Source organism: Anopheles coluzzii, chromosome 3 (genome assembly GCF_943734685.1).
Source record: "Anopheles coluzzii chromosome 3, AcolN3, whole genome shotgun sequence".
Taxonomy (NCBI): Eukaryota; Metazoa; Arthropoda; class Insecta; order Diptera; family Culicidae; genus Anopheles; species Anopheles coluzzii.
In genome coordinates, this window is record NC_064671.1 from 69220924 (window position 1) to 69245910 (window position 24987).

A 24987-nucleotide genomic window follows, 5' to 3' on the forward strand; every position below is an offset into this window, starting at 1 on the left:
GGGATGCGCCTAGAGTGGCCCAATACACGGGGAAACTCCCGCCTCTAACTAGGGGTTCTCCAGGCGGGGGATTTGTAAATAAGATTTTCCAACGAAAAATCCCTTGGTGAATTTTTAAACAGCGCTCACGAATGTGTGCTTCTCCAAAACCGACCCGTGTGTGTCTGTTGCAAGCGAAAAGGGTACCTACTTGCCGGGTGATACATTCGGGTTGGCTGGTGTTTGGCTTGGAATAATTGAAACGTATCAGTGATTCATACTTGCCACAATTGGATCGAACCGGTGAATTATTGAGCGGTAAGGACCGGCCGGGGGTGATACCGTAAAGTGGATTTGCCTGGCACTAAGGTGTTCGGCACTCAAGATGTTTATGGTGGGGTAGAAGCTCGTAATTCAACACCCATCCAACTCACCCGCTCTTCCCCCACCCATCAGCGTAATGCAATTTGGGAAATGGAGAAGAAGATTTTGTGTGGCAACAGGAAACTATCTGCTCTTGTATCGTCTTCTTGGTGGAGTTTGCTAGAACGATTGCGCAAACCCCAAAAAGTACTCTAGAAGTTACTACTCTGACATATCAAAACGAATTCAAACCAGTTTCAGCTCACAACTGTTCGCACACGTGAAAGAGCAAATCGTTTATCCGGTAGCATACGAAGGGAGGAACTACTGGAGTGAAAACTTCAACAACAACTGCTTGGAAAACATTTCACGAGAACGCCATAAACTATCCCCGCATTCGCTAATAGTGCCTTCAAACCACCGGGAATGCGCTTTCCCGGTTTTTGTCAGCACCATGGGTGCATTATGCAACCAGAATCGGTTGATTTGTCGAAAGGAAATCACTCGTACTGAGCGTACAGAGCGTACGAAAACAAATTGCCATTCTTTGGCACTTGACGGTGGCAGCATCTTGGGAAAATACGGGAGGAGATACGCTCGTAAACAAGCCGCTTGAAACGTGCACTCTTGCGCGATTCTTTTTGGTCCGGCTTTCGTCCTCTCCCCCAGTGGATCACCCGGGGTTCGCTGATTGTCAAAGTAGCAGCGGCATGTGTGTTTGAGAACTGGCTACCAGTTCCGCTGTAAAAGGTACCGATTCGAAGGACTTTAAGCCCTTCCTCTCATCCAAAAGCCGAAGAAGTCAAGAGGCGATTTTGAGCTGCCGTTGTCTCCCGGCCATCATACGCTTGTTACCGGGAGCGTTTTACATCAAACGATTGGCCACTTTGGCCGAGCGATCATGCTTTATTCGCTCGGCAAAGAAAGCTCCCAGAAGCTCTTGTGAGCGCTGTGAGAGGGAGGGATGGTGAAACATCCAGTAAGCACAACAACATACCAACAGCATGGATGCCTTTTTGCAGAAATCGGGGGGAGGCCCGCATCATCATTATTCCCAGGGCAGGGGTCCGTTCGGGAAGAATGGGACATTGGCTGTCGAGGATGAAACACAGCACAAACACATCTTACCGCTTTTGGTGCGCTCTCTACCGTCTTCAACTGTCTTGTCGCTGGGTTCGGTAAGGAACCCTGATGATGGTTACCCCATCTTTGGGAAGAGGGGATGTGAAGACAGTTTTGCATATTTTTTGCATCCCGCATCCAACAGGGAACTCCCCCTCCCACGAGTGTAAGAATGGTGCATCGTAATGGACCGTCAAATACGTACGCGTCGCTCTGCTGCATAGGTTCGCAGAGACATTCCGGCAATTCGGTTCACTGGTTGAATGTGTGCGCAATAAGCGCAACGGAGGCTCAACCTGGGCACCTGCGGGTGAGCTAGGTCTTTGGCACAACGAATGCTACCAATATTGCCATTCTGGTCGTCGTCTTGGGCGTTGTGTTGTGTCAACCGAGTTGGTAGTTGCTGCTGGTACAAATCACACACACACACACACATGGTTGTGCTGCACGTACACGTCACCACAATAGGAAACAGAAGGGAGTCTAGTCGACGAACGTACCAAGCGGTATTTATATGCTCCTGCCACTCTGGCGCTGTGTGTGCTTCACCAAACAAGCGAACGACGTAATGCAAGGGATTTTCGTCGATACGGACCTTACGTTCTTGGTCGTATGCGTTCGGTTGGAAAACTTGTTCCATTGATGCTTACAAAAACCTTTCCTTAGGTGGTAGGCGAAGGTAAAGACACAACGGTCTCCCCCCAACGAGACTGTTGGTTGCTTCGGCACTGGTCTTTGCTCAGTGTAATGAAGGTGAGGGCATCGAAGATGTGGTCCAGTAATGTTCGATGCGTGTGGGGTGCTCGTTGTTGCTACGACACACCACACACTAATCCACCGCCGCAAAACGAAGGACCACTTTCCTCGTGGGAAAAGCGGGACCAGTAAGCCCTCTGGTTGACGTGTTGAGGATTTTGCAGGGCGTTGTAACAATGTCCTGCATCGTCAACCATCCCTCCATACTCCGGGACGCGTCCGAGTGTCTTCCCGAGTTTCCCTGGGTGCGATTTTGCATGTAGCAGAAGTTGTGTACGACACGATGTGCATAAATTTTATCGGCAAATCCGTTCCGGCCTGAAGCCGCCGCAACCCGCTCGTTGCTGGTCCTGGGGTGATGGTTGATCATTTGATTTCCCTGTCCTGTTCCTCTAGGAGCATGTCCTTAGTCAGTCGACGGTTCTTCCCAATTGCTCCCACGATTGGACAAGAAGCTGCCCGAGATAAAGATAAAGATCATTCATTAATGCAATTAGATATATTTTATGTAAAACAGACACCTTCAGAAATTGACAGCGGTGGGAGAGGGGGAGATCGTGTACGGGTCGTCTTCGATTCTGTATCGATTCAGTTTTCAGCCTCCGATACACGGCTGGTCGATGCATGGGTGTTTTGTATTCCGATGCGCTCAGGAATTGCCATTCAATGTGATAACATGGTCCGGGAATCTCCGAGCCTGGGATGGACGATGGTAGGTCCTGCCCTCTCCTCGAAGCCTATGTTTATGCAAAAGCGTAATCCGCAAACTCCATTCAGCAAAACACGACCTACAGCCAGGATGCACTTGGACGCATCTTCACACTGCTCCGAACTGCTCCCAGGGAGTCCTCGGACGGAGCGGTTAGAGGCACGAGCCGTAAGTTGATGTTTATCTCGTCTATTGATTAAATAATTGTAAATTTTGTGGCTTCAAGCCGTACGTGCCAAGTGGCGCTTTCGCATCATCAAGATGTTTCAGGGCTTGTGAATGGGTGGGAATGCAGGCGAGGCTTTTCCCCAGAATTTGCTTTCGGTTCAATTCTCACGAGACTGCAGACAAACCGCAGCAAAACGACGGCAGTAGCAGCATGCACCGTGACAGTTACATGAACATATGTATATGTAAATATCCGTAACGCGACTGGCGTTTCGGGGCCTTCTCCCACACTCCCTTTCCGCTGTCCGTTAAGCAACATCGTACCAAGGATATCGGGAGACGAACGACAAACTTGATCCAACTGTTCTGTTTGGGCTCGCGCTTCGCTGTACCGCGCGCATCGTTATCGCGTAAACACACACACACACAAGATGCAAGGGAATTATTTGTTTATTTGCGTTTGCCCGCACACGCGGGAAGCGGGAGCGTGTAAGAAGAAAAATTAAACAAATCCAAACAAAGTGCGATGCAACGTCGACGCTGACGACAAGTGGGCTGGCACAAGCACTCGACGGTAACAGAGGACAGGACCCACATGCACCAACCAAACACACCGAGTGCGTATGGGCATCACATCACTCCCTCTCGTTCTCCCTTTGGCAACCGAAATTACCCCAAAAACATAAATTTCCGACACTCTTCACTTTACACGGTGCATCTGTCTAGAGATGGTTGTTGTTTTAAATTGAGAAAATATGTGCACATCACTTGCAGCTCGAGTCGGAAAGGTCGGTAGAGAATTTTCCCCCTCACAGCAGCAGCGACTGTTTTTTTGCTTCAATGTTCGAAAAATCGAGCCTTGAGGGTGCACCAACCAGCAAGATAGACAGGAGTGCATTTTAAAGTTTGCATTGCCCCTCCGACCTTCCATGGGTCCTCCTTTGCTGCTGCTGATGCCAGGCCAGGCCAGGCGGTTGCCGAACACTGCTTCGTTAGTGTGTGCACTCGTGGGGAAAAAAACAAATTGCCTTTATGAGTTTCAGGACGAGCTTGGTTGTGTGTGTGTGTGTGCTGGATGTAGTTTCGGTTGCCGTTCTTTGAAACACTTTGCCTCTGTCGAAAAACTCTGTAGGTCACCCGCTACGGTGGTTGTACCAGAGCGTGTATGGCGTTTGGTGTGTTAGGCACTCGTTGTTGTTTATTTCATACCCATTCCGTCGATACTGTGTGTGTGTGTGTGTGTGCATTTGTGTAAAGTCGTCTACCCGCTGGTGGATTCCAACTTCCGGCGAAACTCTGTAGTACGGTTCGTAACAGATGAACGATTGATTCATGCGATCTGTTAGCATCAGGCACCAGACTTCAGACACATATTCATTTGTAGCTGCAGAGTTTGATCTATACAGGCTTCGAGCGAACGACTCTTTTTTGTGTGTTCCTCAATACCCACTCAATCGGTTAAGTAAACACTAATTGATAAATGGATTCGTGTGTAGGCCGTATGCCTAGGAGAGAGATTGCAATCGTTTTCAGAACCAGAAGCTTGTTTTCTTTAGTGTGTAAAAAAGCGAAACGCAACACATCATTCGCAAGTTACGTCAATTTTCACGGGAAAACTATCTTGGTACATCAAATGCAAAATCTGTAGCTATGATGGACATTAGGCAAAAATGCTTTCCTTCCTGGCCGCGTTGCTCAAATTCCAACTACAAAAAAGAAAGGACAAACTCAACTTTATTGTGATTTTGTTGCTGCTCTTCCGCAGAATGGAGAGAAATTGGTAGGATTTTTCCACTCGGACAACTTTCCACGAAACGGGTCCGGTGCATTCTGTAGAACGGCCCGAAAAACTAACCTTAATTATTGACGAGGTTGATCACGTTCCCGTGCGCTTCGTGCTTTCAGGATCGCTCCGAGCGTGGGCCCAATATTGACGAACTGGCCAATTCCGATTGAACCGATGATGTGCCTACCTAATGAAAGCTAAGTGCTGCTCGATCCTATCTCCGAAAGGCTGTTCAATGATTTAGTTCAAAGATAGACATAAACAACGTCCGGTCGATACGATAAAACCAGATGCTTACAGGAAATCTCTTTTAAATCTTGCTTTTTCGATATAATAGCAAAAAATAAACAGTTTCATTCGATTGGAACTTATCCTTTACCGTCGGTTCCGAATCGGGTCCATGTTATGTACGCACCAATGGAAAGCTCCTGGAGACGATAAGGCATTATAGATTCATTATTAATTCCTTTTAAACTAAAGCACTTCTTCACGAATGATTGCCAATTTTTGCCCTGCTTTGTTGCCTTAGTGTTGGGGCTAATAAAATGCCTTGGATGTTCCTTGGGTTCGTTTCTTTTGGGGTACAGTGTAGCACCATTTAGCAAAGGGCTTTTGGCTCCCGGGAGAGGAATTATTGTGTCTTATCTTCGGATTTATTGGAAAAAGAGGATGCCTTCTAGGGGAAACGTAGGAGTAATGACTTCAACAACAGCACAGCTTCAGCAACGTATACTTTGTTGCTGCCATATCAGCAAAGCTCATCCAGCATGAGCCCTTGCCATCGTCTGCCTCACTCCGAGGCACAGTGTGAGGAGCAAGTTTAATTTACTCCCATAATTGCTCGTTGGTTTTTCGTTTGACATCGTTTGTGACTATCTATTTTTGATGTGCTGCCTTCAGGAGCTTGAATTCCCCTCCCGGGTGGGAGGACTCCGTCCGACCGTCATTGACAACTCGTAATCGACCGAGAGATTTCGGTGTGCAGCAAACGACATCACATCAGGACAGAGCGTGCCTTCTGCGAGATCCCAGTGCCCTCCCGGCCCGGGCTAATGGGATGTTTGTGGTCTGTGGTGGTTGGTGCCCCTGTCCGCCATGAGAAGAGTTTAATAAAAAAAAACAGAAAAAGAGAGTAAGAGAGATTGAAAAAAAACGAGAACATAAACCTCAAAACCCTCCGTTTGACAGACGAATCCTGAACCGTGCGGACAGATCCGTCAACTCCCTTGTTGGAAGGGGACACGCATTCAAGTAACCAGGCAACTCGTTTTTTTTCCTCTTCTTTAACCAATATGCGTCCCCAGCTTGCTCCCACACCAGACCGTTCCTCCCAGCAGCTTTTTGGTCAACCGCAGAATGTAAATTAACGATATTGCATTCACATGTCCATCAAATTATCGGAACAATTACCGTCACTCGAAGCCTCCGAACGGGGGGCTTAGCACTCCGACTCGGTGCGGTTGCTCCAACCCGGCTTTATGTGTGTGTGTGTGTATGTGTCCACACGCACATACATTGAGTGCGTGCGTGCATACTATCAATTAGATTAAATTAAATTAAAGACTTGAAGTGGCGCTCGGGCGCAAATGTTTGCAACGTCCGCGGAACTGTGGGGATTTTCGTCCCATTCAGCGCAATTTCGGGACCAGCATCGAAAGCACTGCTCTCTTGGGGCTTAACACACACTCACACACACATAAACACGCTCACACATCCATCGGCAATGCAGTGTACTTGGGTTGGGTTATGGTGGGGTTGAAAAGCAATTTGCGTTAATTTATAGTCCCTGACAGGAGGGGGGCCCGTACGGTGGAGCACACTTCGTACCCTAGCTACCGGGTGGTGAGAGAGCTTGAGGTTTTGCACAAGCCGACTAAGCCGACCCGACCTTACCCAGACCTCTACCTCTTCCCGGATTGACGGTCAATGGCCAACGGTTGGACACACGTGTGGACGGCAGGTCCTTTCTTGACCCTTTACAAGCTGTGTACCGCTGTGTGGCTCGTCTTTTGCGGTACGGTACCCGAGAAAAGTACGGTGACTACTGCAACGTCGGGGCCTCACTGACAGTTGTGTCAGTTAAGTTGCAACGGTACTTAACGCTGTTGCAGTGCAATTTCCCAACCCTGAAGTCCGGCCCGGGCTTGGGAATTAAGGAAGAGTGTTTGCATTCTGTATGCTGCTTTTTCCCCCCGTTCCCTCCCAACACATGAGTGCAATTAGATGATTACTGGTGCAAAGGATTGCTGAATGATTAAAGGCATCACTCAGCAGATTCTAGGAGCTTCCTGCACACCTCTGTAGACTCGGGAGTGTTGTTCAAAGATGGCCACTGTGTGCCCCGTTGCCTAATTTGCGTTCGAGACCTTAGGTAGGCGCCCATTCCTTTGGTGAGAAAATGTCTAGGCAGACTGAAAAGGTAGCAAATTTGCGTCAACATTCTGAGAACGAACCGTTGGTGCCAATTACAGGGACACAGAGATTAGATTTAACACAGCATTTAAAGCGCTCAAGCTGGATGATCGGCTCGGGTCGACTGATGACATCCACCCCATGTGCATGCTTCTGAACTAGCAGGCCAAAATTCTTTCCCACTACCACACCGCTCCAATGGACCCAAAAACACGAAACACACGGATCCCAACCATTCGGCAAGCTTTGAAGTCTTAACCACCTGGGCGTTGCAGCTTTTGGGGTTGCGTCCGGCTTTTAATGAACACCTTACCGCACGTGACCGGAGCCTGTGCAAGCCTGTTCGAGCAGCAGCCAAAAGCTGCAGGAATGGATTTGGGTTTGATGGTTTGCCAGCGAAGATGCGCTTTCATGTGGTTCAATGCTTTTACGGGCGCCTGGTGAGACATTTCCGGAGTGCTGATTAAAGGGGAGTCGCGCTCAAAACCAAAAAAAGACCCGGAACACGGCATGCACTTTGATCAAGAAGCGCCATGCATCGTCGCCATGATGACTTCAGGCTGACTTCACCTCGCCGTGGCGTGCTATCGCACGAAATTCGATTACGTTAAAGCGCAAAGAGGATATGGGACAAAACGGGGTAAGAGAGAGAGAGAGAGGAACCATGTCGGATGATGCAAGCTGGTTCTGGTTTCGCGTTACCAGGTGTGAAAGGTGAAAAACGAAACCCCTGGACTTGCTTGGAGTTTGAGGTGGATTCATGCTGCAGGTACTGCACCGTTGTCGTGCCGTGGCGTGCTCGGAAGTTAACTCACTCTCACACTCAACAGAACGGCAGACAGTTAGTCAGTCAGTCAGTCAGTCAGTCAAGCAGGCAGGCAAACGCAGTCAGTCGCAGTATGTAGGACGTTCCACGCAGTGCCGCCATCCGTCCAGTGCATGCAACGTTGTGTTTGTCGTTAATGGCGTTGAACTTTTGGAGCCTTGGAGAGAAAGTATCCTTGCTGCCGAGAGTACTCGTTACATGTTTTGTTTTGTATTTTTGTATTGTTGCACATGTGTGCTTATTTTAGCTGTACAATTTTTGAACCCACACTCACAACAGACACATACTCAGAACACAACAGACGGGTCCTGGTCTGGAAGTGAGATTCTTTTGTGCTTGGGTTTGTGTCACTCTGCCTGTCCATCCAACGCGGGGCGCGTCTGTCCTAGTTTCAAGCTGTGTGGTGCAACACTCTAGTACACCTTCCAGCGACACAGAGAACGTTGGCTGGCATGACGGGTTTGTTTCTAAAACACCTCCAGATGGGGCTTTTTTTTTCTCTCCCCCAGTTCTGAGTTGATTTTCACGAAAAAAAGGGTTTCCCATCGTGCTGTGCATTTCCACTCACACGCAAACACACGGTCCATACGGCGTGTGGGTTGAGTAAGTGGCAACCCAAACCCTCACAAGCACAAAAAAGACGACAACGCGAGAAGGCTACAGTTACCACGCGCGCTCTCTCTCTCTCATTCTCGGATCAGATCGGTGTTGTAACATGATTCACCTGGGGTAACCGTATATCCTGCGTCATCCGCGCGCGGGCGCGATGTTCGCAATTTGCTCCAGTGACTCCCGCTGCGTGCAAACAACGCGTCAGGCAACGCTGGGCTACATGGTAACGCACATGATGAGCAACTGTGTGTCAACCAGGGGACGGGTGGTTGGAAGCCTGACGTTCTGTAACACGCGCACTACCGCAAGGCTCGCCGAAGTGAAGCTCTTTGATCTAGTGACACGCGTGCTGCTGACGAAACCCTGCGTGAAGAGGGGCTTGCTCGGTGTGATTTCACACCCTTTCCGAATGGTTGGCCGGCTTTTCGTCAGTAGTAACTGGGCTAGAAACGCGGCCGAGGACACTGTATACATCCCGGAACACACTCACGTTGCAGTGGCGGATGAATTTCTGGGGAATGATTTTCCATAGCCGGTTGCCCACGTGTGGAGTAAAAATAATTGCCATTAACTCAGTGCAAAATCCTCGCCCAACAGCTCACGAGGACCTGATTGAACCGACATCGGACGGTCTAAAGATGGAGCTCCACACAGACAGACAGTTTTCGAAGGTTAAATTAAGGCAAACCAAGCATGCAGGCGGAAAATTAATTCATTTTCTCTCGGTTGCTGCTGCTGCTGCTTCTAGTCGGAAGACTATTAATTTCATTAAATTTTGAAGTGATCCCCACCAGTCCCACCCTCTGACCGCACATGCAGGCAATGTTTATCTTCCATTAGAAACATGAAAGTCTTCCCTCCACCGCTGCCATCGGCCAGCAGAAATCGATGCGCAAGATGGTTGGAAGGAAGAACCAACATCGGACGGGGAGGGGACGCTAAGCAAACATCCCTTTGACCATGTTTTTGGGGTTGGTCAGTGTCAGTGTGTGTACAGAGAGTGGAGAATTACGTCCGAAAAGTGCACAGTGTGTTTGAGCGCTGCATACGGAAGGGCACGCCATGCTATCAAATTTATGCATTCATTCATCAAACAGCTTCTTCAAAAAGTGCTTACGATAGATCTTCACTTGTCGAATGGAATGTTTGCAGCATATGCAGCTACCCAATGCTGTTCATAAAGTTCTGCTCCAATGTGAAGGATGTGTGGTGCTCTGTTTGCCGTTGAGTTCAAGTACAGCGTTCCCCCTCCTGAGAGCTTCTTATATAATTTCCCCCAATGTTCGGTCGAGTGCGTCAAACAGTACCGAGACGCAAAAAAAGGAAAACACTCTACTCACGATTTGCATAAAGCTTTCCACGCCGGTGAGCTTGTTTGAGGCCTCTTGCAACCACACCGCAAAAAACGCCTATGTGAAAACAGAACCAATAGAGCGTCGTGCTTTCCATTCGGGCTTAGCTCGTGAATGCCACTGCAAATACCATTACAGGCTAATTATTTGGAAGCGTTTATGCGTACCACACGACCCGAGCCGAGTGCTGGACAGGATATTTTTGTGAGTTTTTTTTTTGCCTTCCCGCCAAAGCACAAGACTATACTTTGGTCCGTTTTTTCGCTGCATTCGCTACCGTAAATCTAGCCCGCGGTTGTGAGCTCACGTTCCTGGCGTTACTCATGCGCGAGGTCAGATCAATTTAGCGTTTTGCCAGCGTGCGAATGAAGCGTTTGGTCAAACTACGCAAAAAACAGTGTCATTGGGTGTGTGTGTGCGTTTGGTTTGAAGTTTCCAGTGGGGCAGGAAAATGCGGAATAATTGGGCCACGAATTTCAAGCGAACCAAATTATCCTACCCGAACGAAAGACGAAGGACCTACAAATTTATGCCACTCACGTCATCGACAGCTTCCTCCTTCACGGAGTTCACGGGGACTTGTTTTTCTGTTTTTCGTTCATTCAAAGCTTTTCGGAATCATTTTTCCCAACATTTTGAGGCTCTGTGCCGTGGCAGCGTAGCGATGATTTTCCTTCACTTTCGGCTCATATGTTCAGCTTCGAAGAAGTATCCGAGCTCGTCGTCTTTTGTGGTCGTTTCGGTCGTTCGGACCGATGAGGGACACACCACGATGGAATGTGCCGCATTCGAGCACCCACGGTGGTCGCAGGGAGGGTTGATTTTTTTATGCGCTGATGTGTGATATACCTCCTTCCGAAAAAGCTTCCCCCCCCCCCCCTCCCCCGTGTTTCGTGTGCTTTACCGAGATTTATGTGATGAGAAAGTAACGAACCGACGAAGGTAACGAAGAGAGAAAAAAAAAGGTTTATACATACACACTCATTCACCTCTAACGATGCAACGACGCTGTGTCTTCATTAATTAAACCATTTTCTGTATTCTGGTGTCCTCCTGCCGCACTCCTTCGCACACGAAATGCTCACCACCGCTTGGTGGGAGACTTGATGTCACGTTTTTTTACGTCTGCTTCCCTACTCTTCGCCTCACTGTGGTCTCTGTGTGTCACCATCAAACGAGCCCGTTTGATGGACATCACCCCGTTGGCATACGACGTGGTAACACCTCTCTAACGAACCCCATGAAACACTTTGCATTTTAATAGACCTCTCCGGTCTGTCTGTTTGTGGCGTTTAATTTTTATGTGGCAACAGTCACAGGTTGATTCGTTGCCTTGCGTTGTTATGCCGTTTTTCCCCCTCCACTTTCAGGGTGTGCAGGTTGGGATATTCCGAAATGTTTTAAAGAAGAACTCTTCTCTTCAGACACAGGATTAAGGTCTTTACCAAAGCAGGAAGTTTTGTAAGAAAGAGATCTGCTCATTGGTGCTTAAGAACCTCAAGAACACACACATGCACTGATCAGACGATTCGGAAATTAATATTAACGTATACCGTGTAAAGTCAAGACAATATCTTGTGGAATCTCGCGAAACCGAAAAGTGTCATTAATTAGAAATTAAGCGCTTGGCAAACATACACAGGCACAAAAAAACGTCCCAGCGATTCGCTAATGGCGTATTCTTATATATTCTGAGCAAGCACACTGGCAGCATCAGGAAACGGAGTGCGCACAAAAAAAGCTTTATTCTCTTTTCCTTCCTCTATTCTCACCATTCTTGCACTGTTGTGACAGTTTTATGGATGTCTCACTCGTTTGTCAAGCGACAAACTTGTGCATTCCTTCGCTGTCTAGAGCCAACCAGGCGGTGTGGTGCTCCAGAAACGCTTCCCATTATCTCAGGTGGATTAAGAAGGAAACCTGCACAGCAAAAAACGATCCCTAAAAGTCCAAAATATAATTCCAACGCTCGCCGTTTCGGGCTGACCGCCCTGAGGATGGGGAAAAAAGCGCGAAAAATGATGCCACTTACCCCGTTTTGCCGCACATTCCCGATGCCGGATCACCATTCCGTTGGCCATAAACAAGCAGATAGGCAATTAAACGACCATTTGTTTATGACTTTGACCTCAGCTCTTTCCAGCTCTCGCCCGGACTGGCTGTGAAGTTGTGTTGTGAGATTTGAGACACACACACACACACAGACACACACATTCACAGCATCTGAGCACATATTTCACGCCATATGTGCGGTGATGGGTTTCCACAATGTGCATCGGTTTTTAACCACAACCGAGTTTGGGTCTTTCCGGGGATGGACAGCATGGACAGAGCGCATACAGGCGGTACAGCATGTTGATTAATGAGGTTATGCTTGCACGCTAAGAGAGCGAGTGGTTTAGGTGTTGTAAGGTGGAAGGTTAAGGGTGTGAGGGCGAGTGCTTCGTTTTTGCAGAAAACCATTCAATCGTGAAAATTCTCAGAAGTGGACCAAATTGAAAATGCTGTGCTCTTTGGAAGTGTAAGCATTATTCCACTGTGTTTTTAAAGCTAAGAGGGCGTCCAATTACTTCCTCGTGAAATGCCTAGTATCATGTTTCAAAATTCGTTTACACCCAACCATTGGATTCTTGAGCAAAGAACAACAAAGAACACGTGTTCACCCAGAAAGCTCGAATTTCCCCGTGCTTGCCCTAGTTTTTACATACAGTTCGTCACCTTAATTTCTCCATCCCCACTCACGCGGTCTTTGTTCGCTTCAGCTAACAGCAATTAAGATTGTAGATTAATTTTAAGCGTTTTTCTAAGAACATAACCTCTCATTTCCTCGCCCTACACTCTCACCGCTCGATGGTCACGTGGACGCAGACCCGACGTAAACCAAAACCTCCCCAACAACACAGTGTGGCCGCTCGAAAGCAAATAAAACCTTTTACCAAACAGTTCAAGTGCTCCAAACAAGACCGCCAAGTTCTCCGTTGTGGTGTTCTCGATGGTGGCGGTGGTGGTGATGATGGTCGCGAACATTTTGATATATGATGGGTCGTGCACACACACACACAAACACACAGCCAGCACTCTTGTTGGCGCTCTTGTTTTGACGTTGATGGTTAGTAGTAACGCTTTTCAAAAGCGAGGTTATGTAACGCGCAGTTTTGAAGTTGCCTGAGTGCCTGTGTGTCGCACATTTCTCAAACGCTTCACAGAGGACAGTCGTAGTGCTCCATCCGTCTTCCGCGTTGGTGCGTTTGAATAACAAAGTGAGATTTTTACGAGATTTTCAAAGCGAGAGGCACTGCTCCTAAACGTGAGAGCACTGTTGGGAGCGTTCTGCTATATACAGCAGGGTTTTGGTTTCGTACGTACGCAAAGGGTCGTACAGCTTTTCCACCGAAGTGGAACACTTTGACAGATTGCTTTCCTGCCGTGCTGTGCGATTTTTCGTTGTCTGTGCGCGGGGCGCGTTTTTTGCTGTGTTTTGCTTTGTCTTTGTCCCTCGCAACACCCGATAAGGAACTCACAGCGCTGCCGCTTAATGGATTTCAATCTTTACAGTTTTCGTCCGAAAAGTCATTAGCGTTCTAATGTTATTACCTCCGGACACACCGAACGCCCGTTGGGCGTAAGATTATCTTTGCTGCCGATCGATGATACCCGACCGTTTACGGCGGGAGGTGATAGTTGCTTTCGGAACAGCTTAATTAGAGATCGGTGGTGGAGCTTTTTGTGCTCCCGACAAACGGCCCGTAAACAACACAAAAAACGTCCAGCAAGCACTTCATTTGCAGGGAGGCAAACCTAAACACCGCTGTAAACTATCTCGTTGGGTGTAACTTACGCGTTTTTGTGTCTTACTTTCGTACTGCTGAGCTTACCACTAATCATATCGTCCGTTTTTTGTCTCTTTACAGGTAAGCACCATGGCTTTCATTCTGGGAAATAGGAAACGTATAGCACCACTGCTGTACATTAGGACATTAGCAAGGTACTCTATGCGGGGGTTTGAATGATAACATCACACTCATCATGATGGTCCACACCACGACTCCATTACACACAAAAACCCATCCGTCAAACATTTTGATTGCATCTGTCAACCTCGTAGTTGGTGGGTCCATCGACACCGTCTGGCACCGGGACCGAGACTAGGCCGAATGCCGCCATTAGTGTTTAGCGGGTTTTGTCGGTTGGTCGCACGGTATGCGTGCGTGTGTATGTGTCACCCGAACTGGCTGTGGCTGGCGGCCACAGTTAATTCAATAAAGCCCCATTTCGGGTCAGTGCGGCTCGGGTCAGTGCGGCTGTGCCAGTGCCAGGAACGATGGAATGCTTCACGTCGTACGGTGGAATTCAGCAGCGTCGCGCTACGCCGGGAACACATGATTCGATAATGTGGTACAAATTCGATTATGTTTGTGTATTTGCGTCCGGGCGAACGGTCGGAGGAGCGAGGTTGATGGAGTTGTTTCATTGAAGCCGCCATTGTTGGTTTCAATTTTTGAGGGGACAAACCGTTGGACAAATCTGGTTGTTTTTGGGCTTTTTAGCGAATTCCAAACAAAGGTCTTTAAAGATGGATTTGATTTAATGTGCAACCGTTGAGTGATTTTCAACTTTAAATTGTTGCACTTTTTCACTACGTCCACAGGCATGTGTGTGTCTTGCTTGCTCCACATTGCTAAGGTTTCGCTAGGATTTTGCAAGGTCCTGTTACCTAAGCAAACATCCAGCTCCGAACGAGGTTTCAGTCTGCAGCTGAAAGGTTCAACCAACTTTCCTGCTGTTCGTCCATCATAGACAGATGCACCTGTACGATATCGATTCTCGAATATACACACACACACATTACTTGCATTGAAGGGTTACAGTACCTCAGGAGTACTTCAAAATTTCTGTTTCGTTACGAACTGCTACACGTACGGTCTTATTGTTGTGGTTTTACCACTTTCAGTTACACACACCACAACTGACACAAAGCGCCACTCGAAAACGTTTCGCAGCTTTAATGTGCCAGCCGAGTGTTGCTGTGTAAAGGTGTAAATTATTCGCACGTTTGCATGTAAATCCTCCCCATTGACGTTGGTTGACGTTTCACGGGAACTGTTGTGCGTGGAGACAGCAAAAGGGCAAAGTAGACACCCTCAGCTGATGCTTAACGGTCAGTGAGCATATTAAATTTTACTGCTTTTCCCACCCAACATTCCACCCCGCTGGAATGGATGGACTTTTCGGTGAATTCTTCATTCGTCGGCCTTGTCGGTGTTTCAGAATTGAGACGTTTTGATAAGATCCCCACCCCCCTTCCCCTTCCTCTCACGCTTGATTTTGTTTCGAATGTCCGGGTTAAGTACTTCCGACCCTACCCGAAATTCCCATGGTTCGGGCTTGTCGGACATCCTCTCATCCATAACGAGCGCGCGCGCCCTCTCTCTCTCTCTCCAGGGGCCACCCTAGCCGGGTCAGCTTACAACGAACAGCACGCATGAACTGCCGTATCCAAAGCCTTTTGCAAATCCTTCCTAACGCGATCGGAAGTCCCCATCTCATTGCCCCGTAACCGTCAGTTTCCAATCAAATTGCTTCGCTGGCGGTTTGGGATTTTCATCTCAAATATTTCTTGGAAAAAAGGATTCATTCGGCCGGATTCGAAGCGTCCCAGCAGGTCGAGGGAAAGTGAAGAATGAAACATCCACGTGCCCGCACATTGTGCTGTTCGAACCAATTTTATATTTGATTTATTTCTAAACACCCTTAAAGGTTGGGGGTTTTATTGCTTCCCCTTACGGGCAGAGCAGGCAGAGGCTATCACACATCATTATTTCGTGCTGCTGAACGCCAAATTGTGCATACGAGTCTTCCACCAAAATTGGTCCATATTTAGACATGAATAGGCTCTTCCAGAAGCAGGAAAACGCGGTAATGTTGCTTAATTACGCTCGCAGCTGGTGGCGCATTGGTGCGCCCTGATAAATCCCATCATCTCCCAGGACTCAGGGACTTTCTCACCAGGACAACCATACACGAGGCGGGAAAATCGATTCACTTTCCCCATTTTTATGCCCAATTTGTACTTAATTCTTCGTCGTCTTATCACTGGTACCACCATTTTCGATCGAACACCGTTATCAATATTCACCAGAGCACTTTCTGGAGCAGTGAAAGGTCAGAACTTTGGGCTTAGTGTATTGTGTGCGTGTGGCCAGCCGGTAAGGACCAACCACATGTGCAAGTGAATGCCTTTATCTAAGCTATGCTCCGTCTCCTGGATGCGGTATTACTAAGGTAATAACGTCCATGGTAACGGGCATACGTGAAATGATGTCTCATAACCTAGCAGACGAAGCAGGCAAAAGTGACAGAACGAGCCGTTGGGTTTACTTGCGTGCTAGTGATAGTGAAGCTCGCCAGAGCGTACAGACCAGATAGGACACTCACGGGCGGTAACCGAAAGACACAGACACAGGCCCGTGCGTCAGTGTGTGTTAGTGCGGTATGAGCTTCAAAGATGCCATTCCCGATTACTGCCACAAAACGTATAAACGGTCCAGAGAGAGAAAGAATCACTGCCCATAATCCCCTCACTAGGGGGAGAGCTGCGGGAAGCTAAATGAGAATGATAAGAATTTCGCTTTCATTCATGGTTAACTGACCTTAAGAAGTCCTTTCATGCAGTCCGGCCGGACCATGGGTTTTACCTTTGCACGTTCTTGCCCCTTTTTCCCATTGGTTCTTCCCTGTCATCTTCAGACTGTGTGCGAGAAAGCGCACTGACCAAAATCCCGTTCATTCTACAGAGTGACCGGGAATAAAAGAAAGCAAAACCCGCATTAGGGCGTTACAGCAAAAGGCATAGCCGAGGATTTCAGCAAAACTAAATATGTTCCCGGCCAAACTCATCTCTTGCCTCCTTTGCTGTTTGAATAGGATAGGATTACCTTCACCCAAAGGAAGATATGGCGCACCAATCCCACTCTCCCTGTGCAACGAGAACTCCCAGCTAGAATCATCCAATTTTGGACTAGGACTTTGAGGCTTCTGATCCTTTCGTTGCCGTGCTTCAAGATGACCAAATCTTGATCTTTGTCCGTTAATGGAACATTGTCGGCTACAGATTTCGGTGGATCATTTCCCTGTGGCCTGTGCCGCGTAGAATGCTAGATAAGCACTGATGGTGGATGTTTTGGTGCGTTTCAATACATTAAACACCCAAAATCCAATAAGTTTCTCCAAAAATTTGACATCAGACATTCCATTGATGGTTATATGATAGGCAAAACAAAGGTGAATAGATCTTACATCTTATTCTAGTCGAGTAGCATACAGCAAAGCACAGCTGAATGTAGCACAATCAGCACCACCAAATCTCAGCTCTTGACGCTCATTCATCTCGTCCAATTCAAGGGATTTCGGTACATTACGGGAATTGAATTTCTTGTACACACCGATGGGCGCGCGCTATGAAAAGGTTGTTGTGAAAAAAGCCAAGCTGCACGCGTTGATTACTGTTTTGCATATTGAATCGCTCATCGTTTCATTCAGTCCACCAGCAACAGAACATTTTGAGGGGAACTGTACGATGCTCATCCGACAAGCACGGGCGAAACGAGGGTTCCCCCGTGAGCGCTCATGTAGAACATTTGCCATTTAGGTAATTATTTAACTGGTCAGTCTAGCGCAGGCTGGGGGAAAGCGGCGTTGGGAAGAGTGAAAAACACAAGCGCAACATAAAATGAACATAGAACCACTAATTTGGCTTTCATCTCACACTCCCTGTGGGGCATTTTTTGTTTTTGTTTGGTCCTATTTTTTGGGGTGTGCACCGCCGGAGGGCGTTCCGAGAGCGTTGGAAAGTAAAATACGTTGTCTTACAGCTTCGTTAATTACCGATGGTGACCCCTGGGCTGGACTTCATCATGCTTGTGACCTTCAACGGCCAACGTTTGTTGTTGTTGTTGTGTCCAGCTGCTTGATTACGCCCGAGAATGCACACCCTCCGCGCACAGTCTTATCAGAGCCAGGGGCTTCACTTCCGCTCATTAATGTGCGTTGTTCAGTGGCGGCGTGGTCGAGAGTGTTTGTGTGGGGCCGTCTTCCGTTTAATTAATAATCACATTGTGTGGAATGTGTCACACGGAGTCGCCATTTCTTTTTTTTGGAGGATAGGTCGAAAGGAAAAGTTTATTTTCCTTCTGTTTTTTTTTTGTGTGTATGTCTAATGAGAATGCCCTAATTCTGCTTTGTCCCGCAGGTCAGCGCGGCTAATTGAATGTTCTTCTTAAGTGTTGACATTGCCAGGATTCAGCTGGAACTGCAAAAGTTGAACTCCACACTGGAGTCCAGACATGTTGCAGGTTGTGTTCACAGGGCAAAGAACGGTGCCACACAATTTGTACATTTATTAGAGGCAAATGTTTGCCGTTGATTTGCTTTCTTCTCACCCTCAGTCTGGAAGGTAGAAAGCGAAGCATACAAGAACCAAAATCAACTAATTTAGTCTTAAATGTGTTGCACCTTCCACTTCTTCCATCACTCCTCAGAAATCACAGGAAAAAAGACATTTTCCACCTTTTCATATTCAACGTGGACCGTGGAGACGAAACATGGAAAAACTTCCACCTTCCCAGATGAATATGATTGCTAACGAGAACGAAAATCAGTTCCCGCGGGAGCCGTAGCACCCACAGCTGTCCCAAGTGCGGAGGAGAAACTCGCACCCCCAAATGTGGTCCAGATGAATGTGTCGCAATCATCGGTGCCGGTTTCCGGTTCCGGTTGCGTTTTTTTCCACCCCAGTCTACACCCAGGGATTGTCCGGTGAAGCGTCTTTCCAGACGACGACTACGACGACGATGATGATGATGATGATGAGGAAGGTGTCTTCTGTGTAGTTTGCTGCTATGCAGACTGCTACTGTCAACCGTTTTGAGCGAAACACAGATTCAAGCGTCTCGCTTCTCGCTGCCTGCTCTCGCTGGCGGACAGAACAAGCAATGAATTATGGACTTTGCACAATGTTTTGTGTGCGTTTTGCGCCAAAGTTCCATTCCTCCTGGAGTCCCGGGTAAATGGAACCTCGCAACCGCGAATTGCGAACATCATCACCATTAGTCATTTGTCGTTTGCTGTCGTCATTTTTGCCGATTCGATTGCAAACCTGCCACCGAACGCATACACGCTAGCAAAAGACGGATGATTTGTCGCCAGTTTCAGGGTTCCAGGGTGCATTATTTTGGGGAAATAATTTTTCAATTAAATTACATGTGCACTTTCGTGGCCAGCCAGCCACCAGGGGCTCTGAACGAAGTTGTCACGCGGGATTATTTATGGAGCTGTGCGAAAAACACGCGTTTTCCAGTGTGTCGAAACGTTATGTTATGTGCTTGTCGTCCGATTGCACTCCGATACTCTTCCCATCTCTCCGTGTACTGACTCACAGCAAAAGGGTTAATATTAATTATAAGCTAATTTTGTGTCGTCTGATAAATTGAAACTGTCGTGCGATGGTGTTATTGCAGCAACGCTCCTATATGTTTCCGTCCCCACGGTCAAACCCCTTCTGCAGGCGCGCGAGCGCACACTCACTGACACTGACGCAAATTGATTACCATTTATGAGATGCCTTGCACTCGAGTCGGGACCCGAGCTCGAGCACGGAAATTTGTTATACTTTCAATCAATGTGGTGATGTGTCTTCCCCGCGGGAACCGGAGAAAAAGTCACTTGCCTTCTCGAGAGCCGCCAGACGACGACGGCGTCGGCAGACCCCGTTCGCGAAAGGACTAACACACGCGCTAAGCTAAGAGGCGTCTGGTGGTGTAAAAATATTAACATTTCATCTTGCGTTTGATGGAAATGTAAACAAATAGCTCGCAGCGAACGTAGGAGCGTTCACGCTTTTTTACACAACGTGTGCGCGGCTCTGACGCAACCAAGCAAACGCGCGGTGATGAGTCGCTTCCGCTTCTCCGGGAATCGGTTAGGCACATCGTTTTTTTGTTGTACTCACGCTCAACGAAACAAGAAGTTTTTCCAACACGTTTTTTTTGCTACCTAGCTTTTCTTCTCGTTGTGCGGAGATGATGTGCGAAATTTTCCCGCCATCGCTTAATGTCTAAAAAATATTGTTTTTTAATTGCCGCGAGGTTTGCTGCGGCATCGATTAGGAAGGTTTAATCACTTAGGCTGGATGTGGCTTTTTTCCAGTTTGCTCCAATATTCACTAATACTCCTGCTCCTAAAGCGTAGCTAAAGATGCATAATTTATCATCTTCAGATGTGCGAGCTGAAAATCTCCTGCTCGCGTAATTGGTTGGTCTCACTTAGTCGGATTTGGTGGAAGTAATTTTATCTTGCGGTAGCTTTTATTTGCTCAATAAATTAGCCCCAAAAAGGGATCATAGTCCAAGCGGACAGGAAAGCAATCTCTTCACGGGCGTACGGGGGGTTCAAGATTGAAAAGTGAACAAACGTGGGTGAATTTACACGCCTTCCCGCAGCCGATGCTGCCCGATATTTACGGACGTTTCGTTACGGGGATGGAGGATTCGCCTTCTGTAATGCCGTTTCTTTACACAGTCATCAGCCCCGCCAAGACGACGTGTGAAAATATGAAGCGAAAATGAAAGCAGAAATCAATTTTCATATTCCATTTCATGCATACTGTGGGCGGTGTCGGGGTGTCGGCGTGTGGTAGGGAACCTTCTTTAATGTGCTTCGGTTTTTGTTTTCCACTCTGCTGCGGAAAGGTCAATGAAAAGAAATGATTGATTTCTTTGCACCTCGGTAGAACTGCGTACACACAAAAAAACGATGCATTGTGGACGTGAAGAATGAATTCTCCTGCAGGATGAGTTATGTGTTTTGGGAAGAATATTATTAACAGACACGGGTGTAAAGTGCGGTTTTAGTTTCAAGCCTTCCATCAGATAATTAAAACCACTTTAAAAAAAAGGTTCTCACATCATTTGCCCGCTCATTGCTTGCTTCCCTCCGGAGCAACTAGCGCTTTCATAATTCGCATTAATGTTTTCAAGCATTTAATAACACGCGCTAGTTTCGCTAGTCCTAGTACCAAAAAGGCCACTCTCAAGCCCAATTTATTGCCGCCCCCTGTGCTTTGCTAGCCCAACCCGTGCCCGTCGTCACCAGGTTTTATTTGCTTGGTTTATGAAGCTCCGAATGCGCGCTTGGCATGGGTTAGTAAGTTTTCATATTTTCAGAATTTTCAATTTCGCTTGAAGTAGCAGCGCGCAGCTGGGAAAATTGCCCCGAAACCACTCGTTCATTATCTGCGCTTCAGTGAGCCAGTGACAGCGTGTGGAACGTGTGTAGAAGGTTGGGCGAGGAAAACGGGGCCATATTTGGCTTCCTTGGTTGGGGCAGGGGGGATTCGTTCGTTAAATTTATTAATTATTTATAGAAACCAATTTAAAATTTATCAAATCGCCCGCTGGAGCACACTTACTTGCCACACAACGGAAACACACACACTCTGCTTTGGTGTTGGGTTGGGAGAAAAATTAAATATTGGTCAGTACTGCCGTCGGCTGCCTGTTCTTTTCCCTTGAAATACGCTCAGACGCTTGGCAAATAGGAGTGAGAAAACACTCCACCGCGTAAGCGACAAACGAATGGTGACGAATGCCATATTCCGTCGGCATTGAGGTTTTGTCCTTATTTCGATCTGTCCTTCCTGCTTATCCGCTCTCCAGCCCGCCTGCCCAGTGCCCGAATCAGCAAAACTAATTAAAATCTAATTACACACCTTTTCCCAACCCAGCCCGAAGCCACAGTCCGCTGGAACCGTCGTCAGGCGTCAGGCAACGCGTCGACGACACAGTCTCACGCGGGAAGGAAAAATACATTTTCCCCCCAAAAAACCATCACCCACTCGGGTTCGGAGAAAAGCGCGCTAACCTGACAACGAGGAATGCCGCGCGCGCCCGGTGCTGACGTTTATTACAATATTATTCCGCCAGAGGACGCTTTGATCTTTGTTCGCCACCCACTACCAAGTGTACGTTCCTGCATGCTGACCCTACCGACAACAACGACGACGGCACAAATCAAGCATAAAACGGTTAATTTTATTAAGGCGCCGTTTCGTCCGCGTCACCCGAAAACCCGAAAATTAGACCAGACAGTCGGGTTTTGGGCACGGCTTTCTTCACTACCAACGCGAATTAAAGATAGTTCCGGGTAGCGTACTGTTCGGTTTGAAGAATTTTGAAACCATCGTTAAAGAGCTTCAGTCCAGCGTCGAGCTGCTAAGTCGAGCAAATTCTATATAATCCCCCGCGCCGAACTTCCCGACCGTTTTCCACCGGGCGAAAAGTGTCTTCATCCGAGCACTCCCAGTGTGCCCTCCCACCCATCGCTAAACGCCACGACAATTCTATTCAATTAGCAACAGCAGCAGCGGCAGTACGAAGACAACCTGCGCTACTTGAAAGCTTGAATTTCAAATTAGGTTAACAACCGCAAAAACCAAAAACCTCTTCCACCTGGGAAAGAAAAAGCCCTCTCCTCGCAACTCACCCACCTTCCGCTAAAAAAGAACCTGAAAGAAAGCTTCCCCAACAACACCCGGGTGCGACATCTCCAACCCCCAACTCCTCCCCCCTCGTGCCCATGGATTGCCATTTTCATCGACAACTTCATTGGCGATGAAAATGTCTGCCACCGCCAAATAACGTTTTGTTGTTGCGAGCTGCGAGGTACCGCCCAACCTCCCGCCCTTTTTTGGTGATGGGTGTTTCAAGTTTTCAGCAAGGGATGAAATGATAATTAAAATTTCGCTTTCAATTACCTGAACAGCGCTGCTGCTGTGTGTTGCGTACAGCCAGCGAGCGCGTGAGCGTGAGGCTTTTGATTTTCTTCGTCCCAACCGACTACTCCTCCGCCTGTCCGCACAGATTTGCTCTTCCCGGCTGTCTTAGGTTTCGGTCGGGTATTTCGAGTGAGTAAAACTTTGCTTCTTAGTGCATAAGAAGCAAAAGAAGAAACAACGTAGAGTGGTTCAACAAGCAACAACGATTCCCCGAAAAAGCGTTACACGCCATCAGCTGGAAGCAGAAACTGCTCGGCTCTTGTGCTATTTGTGGATTAGCGCAGCACGAGTAAATGAGCTAAATTTTGCTGGAAAATGTGTTTCAAATTCATATTTTTAAACTCAAAAATCTTAACAATGTGTCGTGCTGAACAAAGCTCAAAATAAACGCTCTCCTGAGGAGTTTGCCTCCATTCCTGAACAATTATCCAAATATACACTTCAACCCACGGCTATAAACGCACCGAGTAGCTAACGCTTTAATTGGCGCTTTTTATCGATTAACTGTCATTCGCACTGTTATGCTACACTTTTCTGGAAGCCAACAGCCTGTGGTATGTTTAAACGCATCCAAAGAAAGCACCAACGTTCTCACTTTGGCGTTACTTTCTTCTCCAAATTCCTGAAGCTAAGGGGAACGGGTCCTGAAAGCACTTAGGCGACGACATTTTCAGCACCTTTATTCCTCCCAGGGATAGAAAGAATATGCACACACACACATACACACACATCGGTACAGTGTCTCTGTTCGCACAATGTGGCCCAAATTCCCATAACCCATTAACCTGGTAGCATCATGCGAGCGAACCTGAAGAATCTTCCGTACATGCTTCTGGGGACAAACAGGATGAAAATAGGAACGCAAAGGAGATTCGCTCCCATATTGCCAGAGGCTCCTTGCTATGTCAGGGGCAGCCTGGGAATCCCACTGGAGTAGAGCAAAACTTGTGGGGAGGAAAAACAAACACACACACACGTCCAAAGAGCCGCTGCTGATCAGCGTAATGGCAACCGTTTATGCCTTTCCTGGGCCACACCTGCACCAACAGTACGGCGGATGTTGTTTGCTCGTGCCGTCGACTTCAAAAACCCGACGTTCGGCAGATTTAAATTACACGCCAAGCGCATTTACGATTACGATTTCCTTTTCGCGCTCTTTTTTTTTCGCCGATCGATAACAATGTTGCAGCCCAGGGTGGCCCGTCGGCAGGAAAATGTCGTCGAAAAGGTGGGCATGTACTTAGCGACGATTGAAAGTGTCACCCAGTTAGCCGGGGTGCTTATTCGCCGTTCTTTTTTTGTTCCCCGTGCCACTTGCTGGTGTTTGCTGACATTTTCCACGGAAAGTACTCCGCGGGAGTGTGAGTTTTTCTACACCGGGAAAAGTACAGGAAAACAAACATGGAGCCGGATAATCGGTGAGATGTAAGTGTCATATGCTTAACAGCGCGCTGTGTGGACGAAGCGTACCTGCTGTGCGCTTTTTTAGAACCTTGAAAGCATTTGAAGGGAATTGTCACACTTTTAGGCGGTGTCGGAGCAGTTTCCGTGGAAAAAGTGCAACCCACTGTTTGGAGTGTTGCGCTTTTAAGCAAACCACCACGGCACCCGCGTGACAACAGCGTCGTGTTGTTTTTTCTTCCGCGAATTCTAGCAGAAAAACAGCGACACGGATCCGGAAGAAAGCGACCGTAAAGTAAACACTTTTGCCACCATCACCAAGACAAGTCCGGAGCCGAGACCATAAGCCGCGAGATGAGAGGCCACAAGCCCCGAGCCCACTATCCCGTGAACGTGAAGAGCTTCTTGGTGGTTTGCAAACCCCGTTTTCGCCTGGCTTCTTCTGGCCCGGGTATCAAATAACAAAAGTTTTGAATGTTATTAAAACATCGCACGCTGCGGAGCGGTTGCTTCGCGCTTGACAACATCCCTTCCCGCGACGGCCGATACAAGCAACGTCCTCATTTGCAAGCAAGCGAGCGCATTTTGCTTCTGCGTTCTGTGTGTGTGTGTGTGTCGCAGCAACTTCCGCTGGTAATATTTTATGCCTTTCCCGACGCGAGTGCAACGGAC

The 24987-nt window shown here is 47.8% G+C and overlaps 1 protein-coding gene across 8 annotated transcripts in view; it reads left to right on the plus strand.

The window, feature by feature from the left end:
• The window catches only part of LOC120957583 (teneurin-m), a 512748-nt gene that overhangs the window by 410331 nt on the left and 77430 nt on the right, over positions 1–24987 (plus strand). The window lies entirely within an intron of this gene.